We start from the raw sequence: 22,467 nt of genomic DNA, 5'->3' as shown, positions 1-22,467 counted from the left end.
TGACCTCCATTATTCATTTGACCAACCCTAAAGTCAACAGAAGGCAATTCCAGCCAACGGCCCAAATTGACCAGACTCGCCGAGTGCACTCGTGAGACTCGTCGAGTCCCATCGTTCTTAGTAATCTCATGAAGGTCCAGCTCGTCGAGTTAACCCCTAACTCGTTGAGCCGTCGCGTGGTAAAGCTCATCGGGACAAACCCTAATCTACCCGCTGAGTTCGCTCATCAACTCGGCGAGTCCATTCAGACTCAACTTGCATTCATACGATTTTAAGGCATGATACTTTCCCAAACTCCAGATCCACACTCTCAGGACTCCTTTATCACGTAAAGTCATAGACTTTACGTCCATGCATGGCATTTTGGGCATGAAATGCCAAGAACATGATCTAAATGGGTTTTTCACTCATAAATTTCCCCAAGGCTGAATAAAGCAGGAACCTTTAGATGGTAGGGACCTCCTAAGGCCCAGATCTGGAGTTCAAGCCTCCTCATGAACCCCAAATCCTCAAAGTCCCAAAATATAAAGAAAAGAAACCCTAAACTTAAAAATGAGAGATCTACTCAAACAAGAGAGAAAGGTTCGAACTTGATACCTCTAACAGAAGCCTTTGGATGTATATTGACAGATCTAACAACCTTTTTTTGCTCCTTGCTTGAAACATTCTCCTTTCCTTGCAAAGATACACCAAAATCTCAAGGTTAGCTCTCTCTCCCTCTCTCTCTCTCTCTCTATAAGCTCAAAGATCGTTTAGGGTTTCTCTCTGGGAAAAGTGGCCGCAAAGGGAGGCTATAAGTGCCTTTAAATAGGCCACAAGTCCGAGAAATTAGGGTTTCCTTCAGCAACGCTGACTCGGCGAGTCGCCTCACAGAATCGTCGAGTCCATTCATTAATCTACGTCACCAGCCGCGACTCTACTCGACGAGTTGAGGCACCAACTCATCAAGTCACTCCACAATCCTCACATTAAATAATAAAATATTATACCTGGGAATCCACATGTTACAATTCTCCCCCACTAGAATCAGACTTCGCCCTCGAAGTCATGCTCAGTAAATAGCTCAGGATGCTGCTCCCGCATTTCCGACTCCGGCTCCCATGTCAAATCGGACCCACTCCGATGTTTCCACTGGACCTGAACCAGGGTCACTTCCTTGTTCCTCAGAACCTTCACCTTTCGATCTAGAATCGCGATCGGCCTCTCAATGTAGTTCAGGTTCGCATATACCTGAATGTCCTCCAGTGGTACTATTATCGTCTCATCGGCCACACACTTCCTCAACTGGGACATGTGGAAGGTGTTATGGATTTGGCTTAACTCCGTAGGTAGCTCCAACTGGTAAGCTACCCTGCCCACTCTGGCGGTCACCCTGAAAGGACCGATGTATCGGGGTCCCAGCTTACCCTGCTTCCGGAATCGGATCACCCCTTTCCATGGGGATACCTTCAGAAGCACAAAATCCCCGACCTGAAATTCTAGCTCGGACTGTCGCTTGTCCGCATAACTCTTCTAGCGACTCTGTGCCGTCAGTAACCTCTGGCTGACCTGCTGAATCTGCTCGGTCGTTTTCAGCACTATCTTCGTGCCACCCATCACTCTCTGTCCCACTTCTCCCCAGCAATGGGAGTCCGACACCTTCTCCCATACAAAAGCTCAAAGGGAGGCATACCAATACTCGAATGATAGTTGTTGTTGTAGGAAAACTCAGCCAGTGGTATGTAGGTGTCCCAACTTCCCTTGAAGTCCATGACAAATGCCCGCAACATGTCCTCCAGCGTCTGAATCGTCCGCTCGCTCTGCCCGTCCGTTTGTAGGTGATACGTAGTACTGAAATGCAAGCGCGTGCCCAACTCCTCATGAAACTTCTTCCAAAACCTGGAAGTGAAACGCACGTCCCGATCCAACACTATCAAGACCAGCACACCATGACGCGCTACCACTTCTCTCACATAGATCTCAGCCAATCTCTCCGCAGAAGATCTCTCACTAATAGCAAGGAAGTGAGCACTCTTCGTCAGTCGGTCCACAATTGCCCAAATTGCATCAACTCCTCGCACAGTCCTCGACAACTTGGTGATAAAGTCCATTGAGATCTGTTCCCACTTCCACTGGGGAATCTCAAGAGGCTGTAATGGACCATGTGGACGCTGGTGCTCTGCCTTGACCCGACGGCAGGTCAAGCACCTCTTAACTACCCAAGAAACATCCCTCTTCATACAGGGCCACCAATAGTCTCTCTTCAAGTCTAAATACATCTTGGTGGGCCCCAAGATGGATCGAGAACCTCGATCGATGCGCCTCCTCCATCATTATATGTCGAACTCCGCCCGTATAGGGCACCCAAATCCGCCCTCGGAAAGTCATGAGTCCTCGGCTATCTGTCACAAACTCGGACACCTGCCCAATCACACGTTCCTTCTTGCGGTTCTTCGGTGTCACAGCCTCCGCCTGGGCCTCTCGAATGGTATCCAAGACTGGAGTCATCACTGTCATCCTCATACACATATCTCGAATCGGGGCACTCTCCGCTCTACGGCTTAGGGCATCGGCCACCACGTTAGCCTTGCCCGGATGATACAGGATCTCACAGTCATAGTCTTTCATCACATCCAACCACCTCCTCTTCCGTATATTTAGGTTGGGTTGATCCATGAGATACTTCAGGCTCTTGTGGTCCGGGTATATGGTACACCGAACCCCATACAAATAGTGGCGCCAGATCTTGAGGGCGAACACCACTGCCCCGAACTCCATATCATGGGTGGGATACCTCGTCTCATGAGGCTTCAACTGCCTCGATGCGTATGCTATCACAAGCCCTCTCTGCATCAGCACCGCACCCAACCCGGATATGGATGCATCGCAGAAAACTACAAAGTCCTCCACTCCCTCGGGAAGGGCTAACACTGGGGCTTCACACAATCTTTGGCGAAGGGTCTCAAATGAGGTCTACTGCTCGGGCCCCTCAATAAAAGTAACACCCTTCTGGGTCAACCTGGTGAGGGGGAAGGCAATCTTGGAGAAATCTCTGATAAATCTCCGATAGTAGCCAGCCAATCCTAGAAAACTCCTGATCTCGGATGGGGGTCTCGGCACCTCCCAACGCATGACTGCCTCAATCTTGGCCGGATCGACCAAAATCCAATTCTGATTAACGAGGTGTCCTAGGAACTGGACCTCTCGTAACCAAAAATCATACTTGGAGAATTGGGCATAAAGCCTCTCCAATCTCAATACTCCAAGAATCTCTCTCAAATGCTCCTCATGCTACTCTCTAGATCTCGAGTACACCAAAATATCGTTGATGAACACGATCACCGATCGATCCAGTATAGGCCTACACACTCGGTTCATGAGATCCACGAATGCCGCCGGTGCGTTGGTGAGTCCAAAAGGCATCACCAAGAACTCGTAATGCCCATAACGAGTTCTAAAGGCCGTCTTCTGGATATCCTCTTTACGAACTCTCATCTGATGATATCCAGACCTCAAATCGATCTTGGAAAACCAAGACGCACCCTGCAACTGATCGAACAGATCGTCGATCCTCGGATGTGGATATCGGTTCTTGACCGTCAGCTTGTTCAACTCCCGGTAATCGATGCACATCCGGTGAGAACCATCCTTTTTCTTGACTAAAAGGATCGGAGCTCCCCACGGCGAACTGCTAGATCTAATGAACCCCTTCCACAACAGCTCCTGGAGCTGAGAGGATAACTCATGCATCTCTGATGGCGCAAGGTGATAGGGTGCCTTGGCAATAGGTGCCGCACCCGGAATCAAATCAATCCAGAACTCCACCTACCTCTCGGGAGGCACTCCCTGCAACTCCTCGGGGAAAACATCCGCAAACTCACATACTATAAGAACCTCAGAGATAGAACTCGGTCTCCTAATAGAAACCCGCGAATCCATCACGTACGCCAGAAAACCCATGCAACCCTGAAGCAGACTCTGTCTCGCTCTGACAGCAGAGCAGAAAGCTGATCCTGATCGGGTACCCTCGTCATAAACTATAAGTACTCCCCCACTAGGGTTCCGTATGGTCACCAACTGACACTCGCAGTCGATTACAGCTCCGAATCGGCTCAACCAGTCCATGCCCACAATGACACAGACATCACCCATGGCGATCGGTACCAGATCTATCGGAAACTCAACACCAAAAATCTCGAGCACACATCCCCGGATCACATCAGTGGCAAACACCGCATGCTCATTGGCTATAGAAACTCTCAGAGGTCGACTCAACGACTCACGTTGGATACTGATGTGGCGACTAAACGCTAATGATACGAAAGATCAAATCGCACCCGAGTCAAGTAACACTAAGGCAGGTACAACACTCACAAGAAAAGTACCTACGCAAATCACAATATAAGCACAAATAACTCAGAATAGAATAAACAAAGGAATACATACCGGCCATGACATCAGGTGCTGCGCGGACCTCCTCCGCTGGCAGCTGGAAGGCCCTCCCACGAACCTCCGGCGCATCGGTCTTCACGGGCCGACTCTCGGTAGCTCGTGCAGTAGCCGGTGCAGATCCCTGAAGCAGCTGGGGGCACTCGGCCTTTCGATGTCTGGTCTGGTTGCAGTGAAAGCAGACTGCAAACCCCTTGGGGCAATCATTCGACATGTGCCCCTCCTTGCCACACTTGTAGCAAGACCCCGCTCGACATATCCCCTCATGACCCTTGCCGCACTTCCTACAAGTGCGGGTCTTCTGGCCTCCTGATCTCTAATCTGTGGGCTTAGCCCGCTTGGCTGCCGGCTGAGACTGTGCCGGCCGCCGATCACTCCCCTGAGACTCCGCCTCCTCTTTGGCCTGAGTCTCCAGCTCAATCTCCCTCTTTCGGGCATTTGCCTGAAGCTCAGCAAATGACTGATAAGTCGAGTTCGCCACGAACTCTCGAATATCCCTCCTCAGAATGCTCAAATATCGGCTCATTTGTGCCTGCTCGGTAGACACGTGCTCAAGGCAGAACATTGCCCTCTCATGGAACATCCTCGTAATCACTGTCACTGACTCTGTCCTCTGCTTGAGGGACAGAAACTCCTGGGCCAACAGTTCCCTCTCCACCAGGGGAACATACTCATCTCGAAACATAGTAGTAAACCTCTCCCATGACACTGCAGTGAGCTCTGTAGAAGTGAAACTGGCTGTCACAAACTTCCACCACTCCTTCGCTCCCAAGCGAAGCTGGTTCAGCATGAACCGTACCCTCAAATGTTTCGTACAGGAACAAGTATAGAAACACCCCTCGATATCAGAAATCCATCTCATCGCGGAAATCGGATCCTGAGTCCCATCAAACTTTGGTGGCTTCGTGTTGCTGAACTCCCGGTACAGCAACGAGTCACCCCCTGTGGCCTAGCAGCAGCGACAGCTGCGGTGGCTGCAGCGGCAGTTGCCTCGGTAACAGCAATATATCGCTCGTCAAACGTCTCGATCAAGGTGGTCTTGATAGACCCAAACATCTCCGGGATGGCCTCTCGGATAGTTGCGGCCACCTCCTCATGAATCATCCTGCGAATCTCCTCGTCACGGGTACCATTGGTACCACTGCCCCTAGGTTGTGGTGCGTACCCACCATGATAGCTCTGAAATACAACACAAAATAATCAAAGACTCGCTCGAGTATACTCACACTCGATCGCTCGACCCTACTTGTTCCTTAGCATCCTAAGGATTCTTACTTGGACTGCTCATTGACCCGGTGCTTCCAGTAGTACGGGCCCAATACTAACTTCCACACAACATCTGTAATCACCCTATGTCCTCCTCCTAGGATTCCAGATCGCAAGTACTCTATATCTCGCCGAACACAGACTACTCTCATAAGCTCATTTCTGCTACATACTCGCACTCAAAGGAAATCACAGGTAACGGTAATTCCTAGGCTAAGGCATCACAAATCAGGACACTCTAGTCCTAAAATATGAAGTACCTAGCCTATTCCCTAGCATGCATAACATATCTCATAATATCTCATAAATATCTCATAACACTGAAGGTAAGGGTATTTTGGGAAAATCCCCGTTCGGGCGCTGGCTGATTGTACACACTACTCTTCCTTGTTTTTCTCTTGGAAACTCTTATTCTTTTTAGAAAAAAATCGTTTTTCTTGAAAATTTTCTCAAATCCTCAGTTTGAGTCTAGACATACCCGAAGGTGCATCCGAATCCCTCAAACCAAGGCTCTGATACCAACTTGTAACAACGTAAATTTTCAAACCAAATTTTTCATTGTTAAAACACATAAAATTCATATATCATACTTCATAAAAACCATAAGTGTTTTAATATCAACATAAATCAAAAGTCAAATCCCAGAACCATCAACATAATCTCGAACAGATGTGTACAATCACGTCGGTGCCTTCCCGCGATCCTTGGAAGTACCTGAAACACATAACACATAACACGGTAAGCATAAAGCTTAGTGAGTTCCCCAAAATACCACATACAACATATTAGCCACTCGAGGCTATAACTCTGTAAGACCCTCCGGTCAATGTATCTCAGTGGGACCCTCGAGTCCCACAACTCTGATGGACCCTCTTGTCCTAACTGTGTGGACCCTTCGGTCCTAACTCTGTAAACTCTGAATACACATAACATAAATCACACAGACATAATGCAGTAATATCATAGTACTCAAATAAACACATAAGACCCTCTGGTCACACATAGATACCACCCTAGGCAAAGTATAGTGAGAAGACTCACCTCGTAAGCTACCTAGTAAAATCTCGTGCTCGGAATCCTCGATCTAGCCTCCGCCTATAACAAGGATAATATCTCTAATTAATACCCTCCTCATACTCGACTACACCATTCATTGGTCTCTCTTATACAATTAGCCCTAGAAATGGGTAAAAGACCATTTTACCCTTCCCTGACCTCCATTACTCATTCGACCAACCCTAAAGTTAACAGAAGTCAATTCTAGTCAACAGCCCAAATTGACCAGACTCGTCGAGTGCACTCGTGCGACTCGTCGAGTCCCATCATTCTCAGTAATCTCATGAAGGTCCAGCTCGTCGAGTTAACCCCTAGCTCGTCGAATCGTCAGATGGTAAATCTCATCGGGACAACCCCTAATCTACTCGCCGAGTTGGCTCATCAACTCGGCGAGTCCATTCAGACTCAACTTGCATTCAGACGATTTTAAGGCAGGATACTTTCCCAAACTCCAGATCCACACTCTCAGGACTCCTTTATCACGTAAAGTCATAGACTTTACGTCCATGCATGGCTTTTTGGGCATGAAATGCCAAGAACATGATCTAAATGGGTTTTTCAGACATAAAATTCCCCCAAGGTTGAATAAAGCAGGAACCTTTAGATGGTAGGGACCTCCTAAGGCCCAGATCTGGAGTTCAAGCCTCCTTATGAACCCCAAATTCACAAAGTCCCAAAATATAAAGAAAAGAAGCCCTAAACTTAAAAATGAGAGATCTACTCAAACAAGAGAGAAAGGTTCGAACTTGATACCTCTAACAGAAGCCCTTGGATGTATATTGACAGATCTAACAACCTTTTTTTGCTCCTTGCTTGAAACCTTCTCCTTTCCTTGCAAAGATACACCAAAATCTCAAGGTTAGCTCTCTCTCTCTCTCTCTATATAAGCTCAAAGATCGTTTGGGGTTTCTCTCTGGGAAAAGTGGCCGCAAAGGGAGGCTATAAGTGCCTTTAAATAGGCCACAAGTCTGGGAAATTAGGGTTTCCTTCAGCAGTGCTGACTCAGCGAGTCGCCTCACAGACTCGTTGAGTCCATTCATTAATCCACGTCACCAGCCGCGACTCTACTCGACGAGTTGAGGCACTAACTCGTCGAGTCACTCCACAATCCTCACATTAAATAATAAAATATTATACCTGGGAATCCGGATGTTACACTTTGGCCCAGCATCTTCATGGATGGCGCAAGATGCCTCTGTATGGCGCAACATCCCAAGGGATGGCGTAACATCAGTTGATAGTTTATTTTATTTCCTTCCTTTTTATATTTGATTTTAGTATTTTTTTGCTATTTTATTAGTATTGCATTGTATATTCTTTATTTTCTTTATCATGGTTCGTGTCGGGTACTTTCTATTTTGCATGAGGTATTTTACAAGGTTTTAGAGCTCGTTGCGGTTGTGGATTAGCTTGGAGATGGGCTTTGTGGTCTTTCAAGGCGTCATTGGGCTTTACGGATCCATCAAAGGAGAACTGGACTTAAAAAGTTGAAGACTTGGATGAAGTGGGCTTATGAAGATGGGTATTGGATTCTTATTTTGGGCTTGGACTATCCATATTTTAAAGATTGAAGATGATTGGCCAAATTTGAATCATGTGAGGTATGGAGGGGACCAAAGGAATCTTGGGAGTGGGGTGGTGTAGTGGAGAAAAAGAGCCAATAGCATTGCAGCATCGTTTGCGAGGGTGGATGTAACGACCCAATTTTTAAAAGAAAATTTTCATTTTTAGATCGTCAAAAACATTTCCAATAAACCATAAATTCTCGAGTACATTTGTTTTCAAATTCATAACATCAACAATATTATTCCAAACATCATAGTGTCCCATAAAAATGTCTGAGAGAGAGTGCATGTCGCGTCGTCAAGCCTTGCCCTTGCCCTTAGGCTCAGATGTACCTGAAACAAATCACAACTTGTAAGCTAATGCTTAGTGAGTTCCCCAGAGCATACCCCACACAATCCACATAATCACATAACCATATTAGCTATAAAAGCTACATAAACCACATAATCCATGCATACAAACATATAAGGACGTTGTGGGCTCCTCCCACGGTCTTACTCCAGGGTGCCATGGGCTCCCCCACATGGTCTTACACCGAAGTGTCATGGGCTCTCCCCATGGTCCTTAGCTAAAAAGCCATGGGCTCCCCCCCCCCACATGGTCTTACATCCAGGTGTTGAAAAGCCATGGGCTCCCCCACATGGTCTTACATCCAGGTGTCATGGGCTCCCCATGGTCTTCCCTGCAAGTATCACATATATAACTAGCATGACACTTAGCGTAACTGACTATCATACCACTTATCTCTACAACAACGAGTGTATCACATATCACTAAATTGGACGACCTTGGTGCCTTCGACCCATTGGTATGGTGAGGAGACTAACCTCTCGTGAATGCTGAACTGAAAAGATAAGATCCGATAAGTCCCAACGCACAGCTCCAACTCAACTACCTATAATCATCATGTGATTAACTTGTCACAATCCCGAAATACCATAAATACCTTCAAAGTCAACCCTGCCCAACCCTGGTCAAAGTCAAGGTCAACAGTACCTGTTGACCCTAACTCGTCAAGTGCATCCAACAACTCGTCGAGTTCCTCCAGAGTCCATACAACCGAAATCCCGAGTCAACTCGCCGAGTCACCTGAGTAACTCGTCGAGTTCCTTAATGTCCAAGGGCCGAAAACTCTAAACCGAAATCTCTTAATCAGCTCACCGAAATCACTCTGCATCCCGAAAATGGGAAAACCCTACCGGACTCGTCGAGTTGGTTAAGCAAATCGTCGAGTCCCTTCAGCCCTTTTTGTGTTCAGTCCTTTCCAGTGGGATCCAAGGCTCCAAACTATAGATCCAATCCCTTATAGTGTAGTTACCATGTAAAGTTGCAAACTTTACGTGTATGCAAGGCCTCACAAGGCTAAAACACTAAAACTATGGTTCCTACAAGGTTTTAGTGCATGGAAATGGCCTAAGCTGGATAAAGTGGGCAACTTTATGTCATTGAAGACCTAGAGGTGTCCATATCTGGAACAATATCCTTATGACAAGTCCAAATCCGAGTATGGCACCCTTTTTGCACCAAAAGTGACCATATTCTTCCATAAGATGAGATCTAAGCAAATAGAGATCAAGGTAGCAACTTTTTATCTCTAAATGGATGCTAACAACAAGTAGATGATGGATCCAAAGCCTTCTCCTCACTTCAATCTCTTCAACCTTCAAGTTTCCTTTCAAAAAGCACAAGATTCACTCTCCAAAGCTCACACACACTCAAGAAAGCACCAAAATGCGGATAGGGTTTCTCTATGGGTTGTAAGAACGATGAAAGAGGCTACAAATGAGCCATAAGTTCTTTACATAGGATACAAACCCCTGAAAATTAGGGTTTTCCTTTACAGCGCCCACTCGTCGAGTCGGGGCCTTCCGACTCGTCGAGTAGGATCTAAATCCTGCGTCCTCATAAATGACCTCTACTCGACGAGTTAGAGCTCCCCAACTCGTCGAGTCCTATCACAAAACCCTAAAAACTTAGAGAATTAAATGATACCTGGAACAGGCGTTACAGTGGAGTCTCAGTCGTGCAACATCTGCGAGGGTACCCGTGCAACTGCACACTGTTGGACATTTTGGTCATTTTGCTCAGCATTTACTTTGGGGGTTAGGGCTAGCAGCACATACTTTGATTTTCCACCATTAGAGACCATTGGAGGCGATTTTTAGGAGCTTGATACATATTCTTCTCATCTTTCAAAGTAATTGTTAGTTTCTTGATGCAAAAACACTTTTGTGATTGTTATTTTGTTGCCATTAGTGGCTAGTTTCTTTATTTTGGTTAACTTTGGCTAAAACCCTTGGATATTTGTGGGTTTTGAAGGATTCATGCTTAATTTTCATTTATCTTATGTTTATGATTCTAGTTCATATTTCTTATTCTTGTTTAATACTTTGATCATGAGCTTGGTACTTGAATGAGAATTTGTTGGTTTATTTCTTTGGTTTAGCATTGAGTCATTGAATTTACTTAGAACAAGGGCTTTATGATGGTAGAAATCATATCTAGCTTATGAATCATGACTCCTTTATGGATGTGTAAGCATCGACATCCTCTAGGAGTTGGGGATTCCTTCATTCTTAAGGCTAATCAACTTTCTTGGGTTCAATTGCTTCACTTGAATTCTTGATTTTGATTAAGAATATGTGTTGTGGGCTTCCCCAACCTCCATAATACCTATGAGGAATCTTGGCATATCATGCTTCATGATTACTATAACCAATTTGGGATGAATGATAAGCTTCATATTGAATCCTAATGATAAACACACAAATATTCATTGTGTTGAATTGCCTTGGTTAACCAATTCTCTCCAATATTTGAGCATCTCACCATCTTGCTTAATTGCAAGGTTTTTAGTTATTCACGTCTTTTAGTTTTCAAGAAATCACAAATCCCCCGGTTTTAGTTTCATTGTAGTTAGTTAGTTTATTTACACTAGTTCTATTGGATTGCTTTGGTGCTTGAATACAACCATTTCCCCGAGGATCGATACCCCTTTTTACCATTATATTATGTTTTATTTGCAAACGAAGGGTGTAATTTGCTTGGTGGACTTGACATCCCACCAAGTTTTGGCACCGTTGTCAGGGAAATTTATGCCTAGGTCTACACAAACCGGTGAAGTACTCTACAATCCGGAGATTGAAAAAGAAGCAAAAAAGTTGAAAAAGTTAGCCAAACAAGCAAAGCAATAACAACTCGTTCGACCTTCTTCCTATTCTCCACTAATCAACATAGAAGATCAAGTTCATACTTCAAGTGATACCGACACTGAACCGAGTTCTCCAATTGTTGGTCACTCCTTTGAAGACATTCCGTTTGAAAACTACATAGCCATGCATCACACTCCACCTCACAATCCCAACCCAAACACAAACAATCAAGATGCCAATACCCCACCCCAACAACCAAGACAACAACAACAAAACCAAGAACCTCTCATAGATATGCCACCTTGGAATCAACCCCCTCCTCACCCAAATCAACCCAATTATCAACATCCACATCCACAAAACCAAAACTTCCACCAAAACAACCAACCTCAAAACAATGCTTTTCATGTTCAACAACAACAAGCACATCAACCAAATCAACCCAATTACCAACAACCTCCAATGTACCAACACCCAATGTACCCATAACAACAACCCCGCTACAACCAATATCCTAATTACCAACCTTATCTACCACAAATGTATAATCACCAACAATACCCATACCCAACTCACCAACAACCTGTTGGATTAGATGTCTAAGCCCATAACTATTATTGGTATGTACTTGACCCGAGAGTAGCATGGTCCATTTGGGTTGCATATCATCAGGACAATTTGTTAGGATGGACTCTTGAGAGAAGGTTATATATGATTTATTAATATATTATAAGTACTAATATATTAATATGAAATCATATGGTTTTAATTAGTATTGATCAAGAATTAATTTAGAATTGATTTAGTGATCAAAAAGAGACTAATTAAATCTATGGGGACTAATTATGTTAATTAGTTATATTTATGTGTGTTGGGCTTATGATCCATGTTGGACCAAGTTTATGTATGGATACATAAAGAGTTGGGCCACATGAACCATGGATCATAAGACCCATGGGTATGGAATTGGGTTATATCCATGACCCTAGAAATCCCACATATAAATGCATACTTCATTTCCAAAAATCGACACTAGTAGATTCTTGGAGTTCATGGTGGTTTTGGGTGCATGGAGATTCTCTTTCAAAGTTCCTCCTTTGTCCATGATGTGTTGTGATTCCACTTGAGGCTTCCACACTATTGTGGCTAAGCTCTTAAGGCTAGATACATCAAGACTTCAATCACCACCATAAGGTATGTTATCCTAACTAGATTCTTGAGTGGTAGATGACAATTGTATGGTAGTTATAGGTTTAATACCTTGGAAACTCCATTGCATGTATAATTAGTGAAAACATAGATCCAAGGTATTTAGGGTTGCATGAACACCTTAGGAGTGTTAGAATGCTCAAAACCCAACAGTGGTATCAAAGACTAGGCTTATTTTCAATTATACTTGATGTTGTTTGCTGAAAATGTCAAAAAACTGCTCACTGGACAGTGGACTCGCCGAGTCCATGAAGGAACTCGACGAGTTCATGTGTATCTTCAACCAACTCGTCGAGTCAGTTCATGCACTCGACGAGTTGGTGCTCCTGAGTGCAGATTTCGAGTTTTGGTGTTGGAATTTGTTTAGAATCATTACCTTTAACTGTTTTGGACTTATAAAACTTGTTTTTAAATGTGGTAATGATTATGGTAAACCAATTTCAAAGTTATTATCAAAGTTTCAAGTTTTATATATGTTTATATGATTCTTGAAAATTGTTGATATGGATTGTTCATGCTTATGAGTTTTGGTAGATCATAGGAATTATGTGCAAATTTTTTGTTAGTGTAATTTTTTATCTCAATGACATTGAATGGACTCCATAACTTGTCCTCAAGTTATGGAACACCAAAAGTTTTGTGTTACCTTGTTTTATGAGTTAATTTAGATTAATGAAAAAAATTATGTGTTAGTTGTTTTCAATCTAAAGTGATCTAAAAGTAGTTCATAAAATGTGTTTTTGTAACTTGTCCCCAAGATTATATGAAAAGTCACATTTATGACTCTTAAAACTCATAAAATTGTCATAGGTTACAAAATGAAGAGTCTTTTTGTCATAAATAGTTTTATGAACTCCATAACTTGTCCTCAAGTTATAGATGTTCAAGAGTCTCTTCATTAAAGATTTTCAAAACCTTAATTAAACTCATAAGTTATGAAAATCTAAGAGTTTTGAAAAGTTTCAAAACATGCCCTCAAGTTTTGGAATTTGCAAAGTTACCTCCCCATGTATACTTAAATTCCAAATTAAACCTTAGAATTTTAAAAGTTTAAAATTCAACCTTATACTATTATAATATTAAAAGTTAATGGTTATATATATGTATAAGATAAAGTCAATCTTACCGTTAGTAGGCCTCATTCACGAAGCTGGTCTCTAAGGGGGGTATAAGGTTATTGCCTATAAAATGGTAGTTTAATGGGTGTCCACTCTCACTCACCGCTTCCTTGACTGGTGGAGGGTCGTTAGCCGAACGGGTAGGATAGGACTCTAATTCTCCTTTCATTAAAAGTATAATGATAAATACTAAGTAACTAAACACTTATAAATTCCCAATCTTAGTTACTTAGGAAAATGTGAAATGGTGCTAACCCATGAAGTTACACTTTGCACCCTTGTTAAGTCCTTAGTAGAGCGCGTGTGGTTAACCGGCACACTAACATGGGACTGACAATGTGTGGCAAAGGGTGACTTAAGTTTTATCATAGATCAGTGGAGCGCGTGTGGTTAACCGGCACATCGATTGGGTGATAAAATTAAGGGTACCAAGTCAATTTGCATGGTTATTCACACCTTGTTTGTGATCCTCGGCATCCCAGTCACAAACTTGAGAGGGCACAATCGAGATTTAAACATGCCATTGAAAGTTCAATGAATCTCAAAAGATCTAGGAGTTTCAATCCAATTAAAACTTAATAATTTATTTTGTTTTTCATGGTGGAAATTGGTAAATCGTCATTTACCTACCTTCAAATATTTTGTAGCTTGGATTATGGCATCCCTCTTCCAAATTATAAAATAGTTTGTTGGGTCCTAGCCTTAATATTTCATATTGGGTGTTATGTTAAGGATTTAATCAACTAAAACTTGAATTTCTCCCTCATAGATGTCTAAGTTCAGACAACTATGGTCTTCCTCATCCTTTTGGAACAAGCTTTCCTAATGAAGATGATGTCCCGTGGTTGGCTCATGTAAATCATACTTCACTTCCTCCACCTCCTCTAATTATTCTCCCTAACCCACAAGTTCTTGAATAGTTCAAGGTCACTCAAGCCCTATTGGCAAGCAAGGTCTATGTGTGCTCACATCTTGGAGATGAAGTCACATATCGACAAGCCAGGAGAGTTGGGTGTCAAAGTTGTGAGAAAGTTGGTTGTTCAATCACTTTCTAAGTCACATTGTGAGTTTCCTTTTGGACTACTATGAAACAGACTATGACATGTCCCTTAACGATCTTATCTATTTTCTTGGTGCTGCTGAATTAGTAATGATTTGGAGCAATGGTAAAGCAAATTTGATTGGAAGATCTACTTCCCATGCTTCCATGGACATTGGTAATGGTAACATTAAAAGTCCAGAAAAGCTTTCTCTTCCCAATGGAAAGGGATTGGCCATGGTCAAGTCATTTGACCCAATGGTAAAGAGAAAGGCTAAGTCTAAGATAGTCTCGTGTACCATTTCCAAAGAGTCCATATGTTTCTATTGCCAAGAGAAGGGACATTGGTTGCGAAGCTACCCATTTTACCTGAAAGATCATAAAGATGGTAAAGTCAAAAAGGTTTGACTCTACTTCAGGTAAAGTCCACTATCTAACTCTATTAAGTTCTTATTTGGAGATTCTTAATACATGATGTAATGTAATTACATTTTTGATGTTTTGTAGAATCAAAGAAAAGTAAGGAAGCTTAAAGGAAGAGTAAGCTGATTCTGATCGTGAATAGATGGATTTCGATCGCAATGTTTGATGATCAGAATTTTGAGCTACTGCTTAAGAGTTATGATATATTGCTTAGGAATAGATAACAACATATTTTCATATGTATTTGCATTGTAAGGATAAGTTTTTCCGCAAGTTTTAAAATAAAAAAAATTTTGATTTTATTTAAGTATCCTTACGATGGCATTTGTGAAAAATTGTTGTTTATATAATTTCATTGATAGCAATATTGTAAAATGGATTTGATTCTTTCGTTTGTGGTAGTGTCACAATTTTCCAAATAAGGAAAGATTCTCATCACCCAAGTTTAAGTTGGATAGGAACTTGGAATCATGCCACTTGTATTGTATGATGAATGAGAATTTTTCATTTTTAGGAAATTAAGACTAAGTCCTTGCTCACATGCATGTGTGATTCAAGTGAAGGACTAAAGGATTGGGTACACTTGGTTGTGCGCTGGTCAGGTCCACCACAAAAATCGATAAGATTATTCGTTATGATTTATTAAAGTTTAGTAAATATGGTTATACTTACAAGTTTAAGTGTAATTCTGAAACATTGGAAAGGTTTCAATGTATGGCAGGACGGATAAGAAGAATCAAATAAGGCAGAAAGGTAAAAGTTTCTCCAATCTAAAGAGATGGGAGCGTACTTGAGTATCTTGTTTTATGATTATCTTAGTGATTATAAAACCATATCACAATTGATCCTCTAAAGACACCTTAGTGCATTTGTTTGGCTAAGGAGAGGAATCATGAATTGTGGAAATGGTCATATCAAAAGATAAATCATACTTCGTTCCAAAACAAGTCTTAGAGTCGTACTCTAAGATTGTAACTTGAGTGACATAATTTTAAGAAAGGTTTATAACACTTATCAAATGTAGAGTAACTTGTTTCTTACTCTTGTACATTTGAAGTTGGTAAGTTGTGATGTTTTGGATAAAACAGAGACCAACTAAGACCAATTGTGAAAAGTGTTTATCTTGATAAGAATCGGCACTGACTCTTGAATATTTGTTTTGTCAAGGAATGGTTCTTGACAAGAGAATCTTATATGTCAAGAGGACAGTGGGAGTCTTAAAGATCTTGGAAAAGTTTCAAGAACTAATCAAGAATAAAACCCATTGTTTAACCGCTAGCACACAAATTGATGTTTGTAACCCATTGTGTTGGCATATTTCTGTGCCCACTCCAGTTAAGTTGACTATGATTGTGAGTTCTATAAGTTCTCAATTGTTTGCATAACAACATTGAAACAATGGTAGGCCCTTATGCTACTAAGTGGCAAGAAAATGAGATCGGGCAAGTTCAGTCCATATGAATTTGGATTTGTCACTAACCTTGTCTTATGATTATGGTTTTGACAAATTCGCATGGATAGGAACACTTACACCATAAAAAAATATAAGTGTCATAAGGTTTCTCTCCGATTCATGAAAATGATGGTGAGGAAACTCTTTCACTAAGTATATTTTAAGTAGATAGCAATTATGATATTTGCATTCTCAAAGTCATTAGTGGAGCACGTGTGGTTAACCGGCACACTAGCATGGACTTGTGAGAATGGCAGAAGGTCTAAACATTATGATTACGGCACCCCTCTTCATAATTGTTTAGACACACATGTGAGCTATCTAAGGAAAGGTGTATTATTTTGATAAAGTCTTATCAAAGCATCTCGTATCAGAAATCTGAACTTTGGTAAGAAATTCAATAAAGTATTGATTTCTAGAAGTCCAACTGATTTCTGAGTACATGTCAAAGCTAGTGGGAGCATAAGTGTTATTCTAATAATCATCATGTTAGTGGGAGCATGATAATTATGATAAGTGTTGCAAGTTAGCAATGTTAATTATAGAAAACAAAAGTTTCAATTCGCTTTGAAAAGTTGTTTTGGTATAATTAAGGGAGAGGATTTTATACTTTATTCCATTTCTACAAGATTAGATTGAGATTTTAATCAACTTTAGTCAAGGATATATATGAATGTTATGTTGGAATGGTTCAACATAAGGAAATTCTATATATGTGGCGTTCTCAAAATTCGATTATGATTACGGCATCCCTCTTCATAGTTCGAATTGTGAGAACATGGCAAATAAATTTTTTTTATAGCATGAATCGTGTCCCATATGCTTCGGGTATAGGATCGATTACATCTATTCTAAATTTTCCAAATGCTTAGGGCATTAAGAGGGAAAAAGGAATAGAACCGGATATGACTAAAATGATTAAGCAATTGTCGAGGACAATCTAAGGTTTACCAAAGATTGGTTGCTCGTGGACAATTGGAAGTATAGTGTTAAACTTTGGAAAGGACCATATTGACATATTCTGAAAAGAGGCAACTCTTGTTCAGAAGTGATAGTGAAAATGGTAATATGGAATTGTTTCCAGAGGTGGAAGTTATTCTCTGAATCTGTGTAAGATTGGAAAACTTAATGCAAAGAAGGATGTTCAAAGGAATGTACTTTGAATATGAGACTTCGTTTCCATGCAATTGATCTCCATTGGAATACTTTGTAATGTCTGTTGTCAAGTCTTTGTGACTTTTGTGCATAGTCATTACAAGAGAATAATTTCATATAAGTTTAGAATCTAACAGATTACAGTAAATGACAAGAGTTTGGTATTCTTACATTTACAAAAGGGATTGAGATTGTGAAATGAGCATCATTAGAGTCGTGTTCAATTGATCTATTTCACAAAAGAAAGGACCATAGGTCAACATAGTGTTCATACTTGGAGCATGGCACGACTATTGTTTTAATTCAAGTATTAAGTTGATAATTCAAAACATTACATGAATAATGAGTAATCAATATGGTGCTTAGATAAAAGGTGTTTTTTTATTTACTCTCAAAGTGTTGGGGCCATATAGGATTAGTATTATTCTTTTGTTTCACTTTGCATGTTTTGAATTCCCGAATAACTAGGTTATTCAAACCGTCCACAGTCAATCATACTTTGGAAGTACGTATGGAGGCAAGAATGTCATGAATGGGTATGTAGTCTGTCTAGGTGGCTAGACTTAGCTGCAGTATTCATGAGTGCTCCTGGAATAAGATTCGAGTATTGGATTAAACCCACACTCATTTGAATCACTTCATGGATTTTATCACAAGTGAATCATGAGACGATAATATCTTATGTTCTTCAAACCTAGAGATATGAGTTGTTGACTATGAGTTGGTTATACATTGATTTTACGAAAAAGCATCAGTAACTTGATGTTATAAAACGTGCCTTTGTGTATGATTCAACAAGTAGTTAGTACAAGCATATGAAGTTTATCCATTCCTTTTACCTCATAAGGATAAAAGCGATACATGTGGGCCCCTCGATGATTTAGTGATGACACCCCTAAGTGCTTGGCCAAGCGTGGATTGATTTGATTTGTTCAATTAGTCAGTTGTCATAAATCGAAAATCGGGAAACAAAAAATGGACAGAGAGAATGATTACAATCCATGTCTCAGTCCATATGATATCTAGAATGGAGGAATATATGATCACTTATCTAATGGACGTGTCATTGATTTGTTCAGAGTTCCACAGCAACTTTAAGAGCTACGATTTCTAGTCGGATTATGAAGTCATACTTGCAATAATAGTTTTAGACTTATCCAAGTGGGAGACTGTTGGATTAGATGTCTAAGCCCATAACTATTATTGGTATGTACTTGACCCGAGAGTAGCATTGTCCATTTGGGTTGCATATCATCAGGACAATTTGTTAGGATGGACTCTTGAGAGAAGGTTATATATGATTTATTAATATATTATAAGTACTAATATATTAATATGAAATCATATGGTTTTAATTAGTATTGATCAAGAATTAATTTAGAATTGATTTAGTGATCAAAAAGATACTAATTAAATTTATGGGGACTAATTATTTTAATTAGTTATATTTATGTGTGTTGGGCTTATGATCCATGTTGGACCAAGTTTATGTATGGATACATAAACAGTTGGGCCACATGAACCATGGATCATAAGACCCATGGGTATGGATTTGGGTTATATCCATGACCCTAGAAAACTCACATATAAATGCATACTTCATTGCCCAAAATCGACACTAGTGGATTCTTGGAGTTCATGGTGGTTTTAGGTGCATGGAGATTCTCTCTCAAAGTTCCTCCTTTGTCCATGATGTGTTGTGATTCCACTTGAGGCTTCCACACTATTGGGGCTAAGCTCTTAAGGCTAGATACATCAAGACTTCAATCACCACCATAAGGTATGTTATCCAAACTAGATTCTTGAGTGGTACATGACAATTGTATGCTAGTTATATGTTTAATACCTTGGAAACTCCACTCCATGTATAATTAGTGAAAACATAGATCCAAGGTATTTAGGGTTGGATGAACACCTTAAGAGTGTTAGATTGCTCAAAACCCAACACAACCTCCCAATTAAATGCAACAATATCCCAATAACCCCAATCCACCTAATCCCCCTCAAGAGTTAACACTTCGAAAAATGATGGAGACGGATGTTACTCACACACCTCTTGGTATTATTTATCCCGCAAACCGTTGAGGGATTGAATTGAAGTCAAGTTTCATACATCAACTCACCAAGTTCCATGGCTTGGATAGAGAAGATCCTCAAATGCATTTGAAGTCCTTTCATATGAGAGTGTTAGCATGTTGCCCAAACATGTGACATTGGATGATTTCAAGTTAACCGTCTTCCCTCTCACCTTGGAAGATAAAGCTAGAGAGTGGTTATTCAACTTACCACTGGGATCCATTCACACATGGAAAGAGTTACTCAAAGCCTTCAATAGCAAGTTCTATCCCACTTCCTGGATAACAAGTCAAAGGAGTGACATTTTGGGGATTCTTCAAGGGGGAATGAGACTTCTCATGATTTTTGGGAGCGATTCAACAACTTGTGTACAAGTTGCCCTCAACACAATATACCCGAACAATTACTTCTTCAACATATTTATGAGGGTATGAATGAAAAAGATCGAAGGATGATTGATGCTTCAAGTGGTGGTGACATCTTCAACAAGACACCTCAAGAGATAATATTACTTTTTGGTACCATTTCTCAAAATCAAAGAAACTTCGGGACTCAAAATGAAATGAAGAGAAATTCTCCACAAGTGGTTGGTGAAGTTAGCAACACCCAACACTTGGAATCAAAGCTCTTGGATTTAACTAATGTGTTAAGTCAAATGGTGGTGGGAAGTGGTCAACAATTGATGGTGTGTGGTATTTGTGCAATGACGGGGCATTATACGGATAAGTGTCCCGCACTTCGAAGTGAACCAGAGGATTTTCATGCCATGGGAGGATATCAAGGTCAACCAAGACCCATGGGATTTCAAAACACATACAACTCAAATTAGAGGAATAATCCAAACAACCCATACCCACCAAAGCAAAACCCACAAAATGTTATGATGAGACCCCAATATCCACAATATCCTTCTCCAACCTCCATACTACCTATGAGGAATCTTGGCATATCATGCTTCATGATTGCTATAACCAATTTGGGATGAATGATAAGCTTCATATTGAATCCTAATGATAAACACACAAATGTTCATTGTGTTGAATTGCCTTGGTTGACCAATTCTCTCCAATATTTGAGCATCTCACCATCTTGCTTAATTGCAAGCTTTTTAGTTATTCAAGCCTTTTAGTTTTAAGGCAATCACAACACCCCCCCCCCCTTTTAGTTTAATTGTAGTTAGTTATTGGTGATTGAATACAACCATTTCCCCGAGGATCGATACCCCTTTTTACCATTATATTACATTTTATTTGCAAACAAAGGGTGTAATTTGCTTGGTGGACTTGACATCCCACCAAGTTTTGGCGCCATTGCCGGGGAAATTGGTTATTGTTATTTGATTGTTTATGCTTAGGTATACAAGAATCGGTGAACTACTCTACAATCCAGAGATTTAAAAAGAAGCAAAAAGGTTGAAAAAGTTAGCCAAACAAGCAAAGCAACAACAACTCGTTCAAGCTTCTTCCTCTTCTCCACTAATCAACATATAAGATCAAGTTCATACTTCAAGTGATACCGACACCGAACCGAGTTCTCCAATTGTTGGTCATTCCTTTGAAGACATTCCGTTTGAAAACTACGTAGCCATGAATCACACTCCACCTCACAATCCCAACCCAAACCCAAACAATCAAGATGCCAATACCCCACCCCAACAACCAAGACAACAACAACAACACCAAGAACCTCTCATAGATATTCCACCTTAGAATCAACCCCCTCCTCACCCAAATCAACCCAATTATCAACAACCACAACCACAAAACCAAAAATTCCACCAAAACAACCAAAATTTTTGTGATGGATGTCAAAGAATGGGAATCGTATCCATGAAGCACGAAATGATTCAAAGCCCTATCCATATTTGTGAAATCTTTGATGTATGGGGAATCAATTTCATAGGCCCATTCCCCGTCTCTTTCGGCTATGCTTACATACTCTTTGTGGTTGATTATGTCTCAAATTTGGTGGAAGCAAAGGCTACAAGGCATGATGATTCTAAAACTGTAATTGACTTCTTGAAGTCAAACATTTTTGCAAGATATGGTGTACCAAGAGCCTTGGTGAGTGATATGGGCACTCATTTTTGCAAAAAAATGATGGAAGCCATGATGAAGAGATACGGTGTCACACACCGGATATCAACCGCCTACGATCCAAAAACAAATGGCCAAGCTGAAGTGTCAAATAGAGAAGTCAAACAAGTTCTTGAAAGACGTTCAACACCACACGAAAAGATTGGAGCTTAAAGTTAGAAGATGCATTGTGGGCATATAGGACCGCCTACAAAACTCCAATTGGCATGTCTCCATTCCGACTCGTCTATGGAAAGTCTTATCATTTACCGGTGGAATTGGAACACAATGCATATTGGGCGGTTAAAAAGTGTAATTTCAATATTGAAGAAACTGGGAAGCACTGAAAAATGCAACTTCAAGAAATCGAAGAGTTGAGAAACGAGTCTTATGAAAATGCAAGCATCTACAAAGACAAGACAACAGCGTTTCATGACAAGCACATCACTCG

Source organism: Lactuca virosa, chromosome 6 (assembly GCF_052849685.1).
Source record: "Lactuca virosa cultivar CGN04683 chromosome 6, Lactuca_virosa_CGN04683_v6, whole genome shotgun sequence".
Lineage (NCBI taxonomy): Eukaryota > Viridiplantae > Streptophyta > Magnoliopsida > Asterales > Asteraceae > Lactuca > Lactuca virosa.
The sequence above is the reverse complement of the archived record's forward strand: the minus strand, read 5'-3'. Positions refer to the sequence as shown.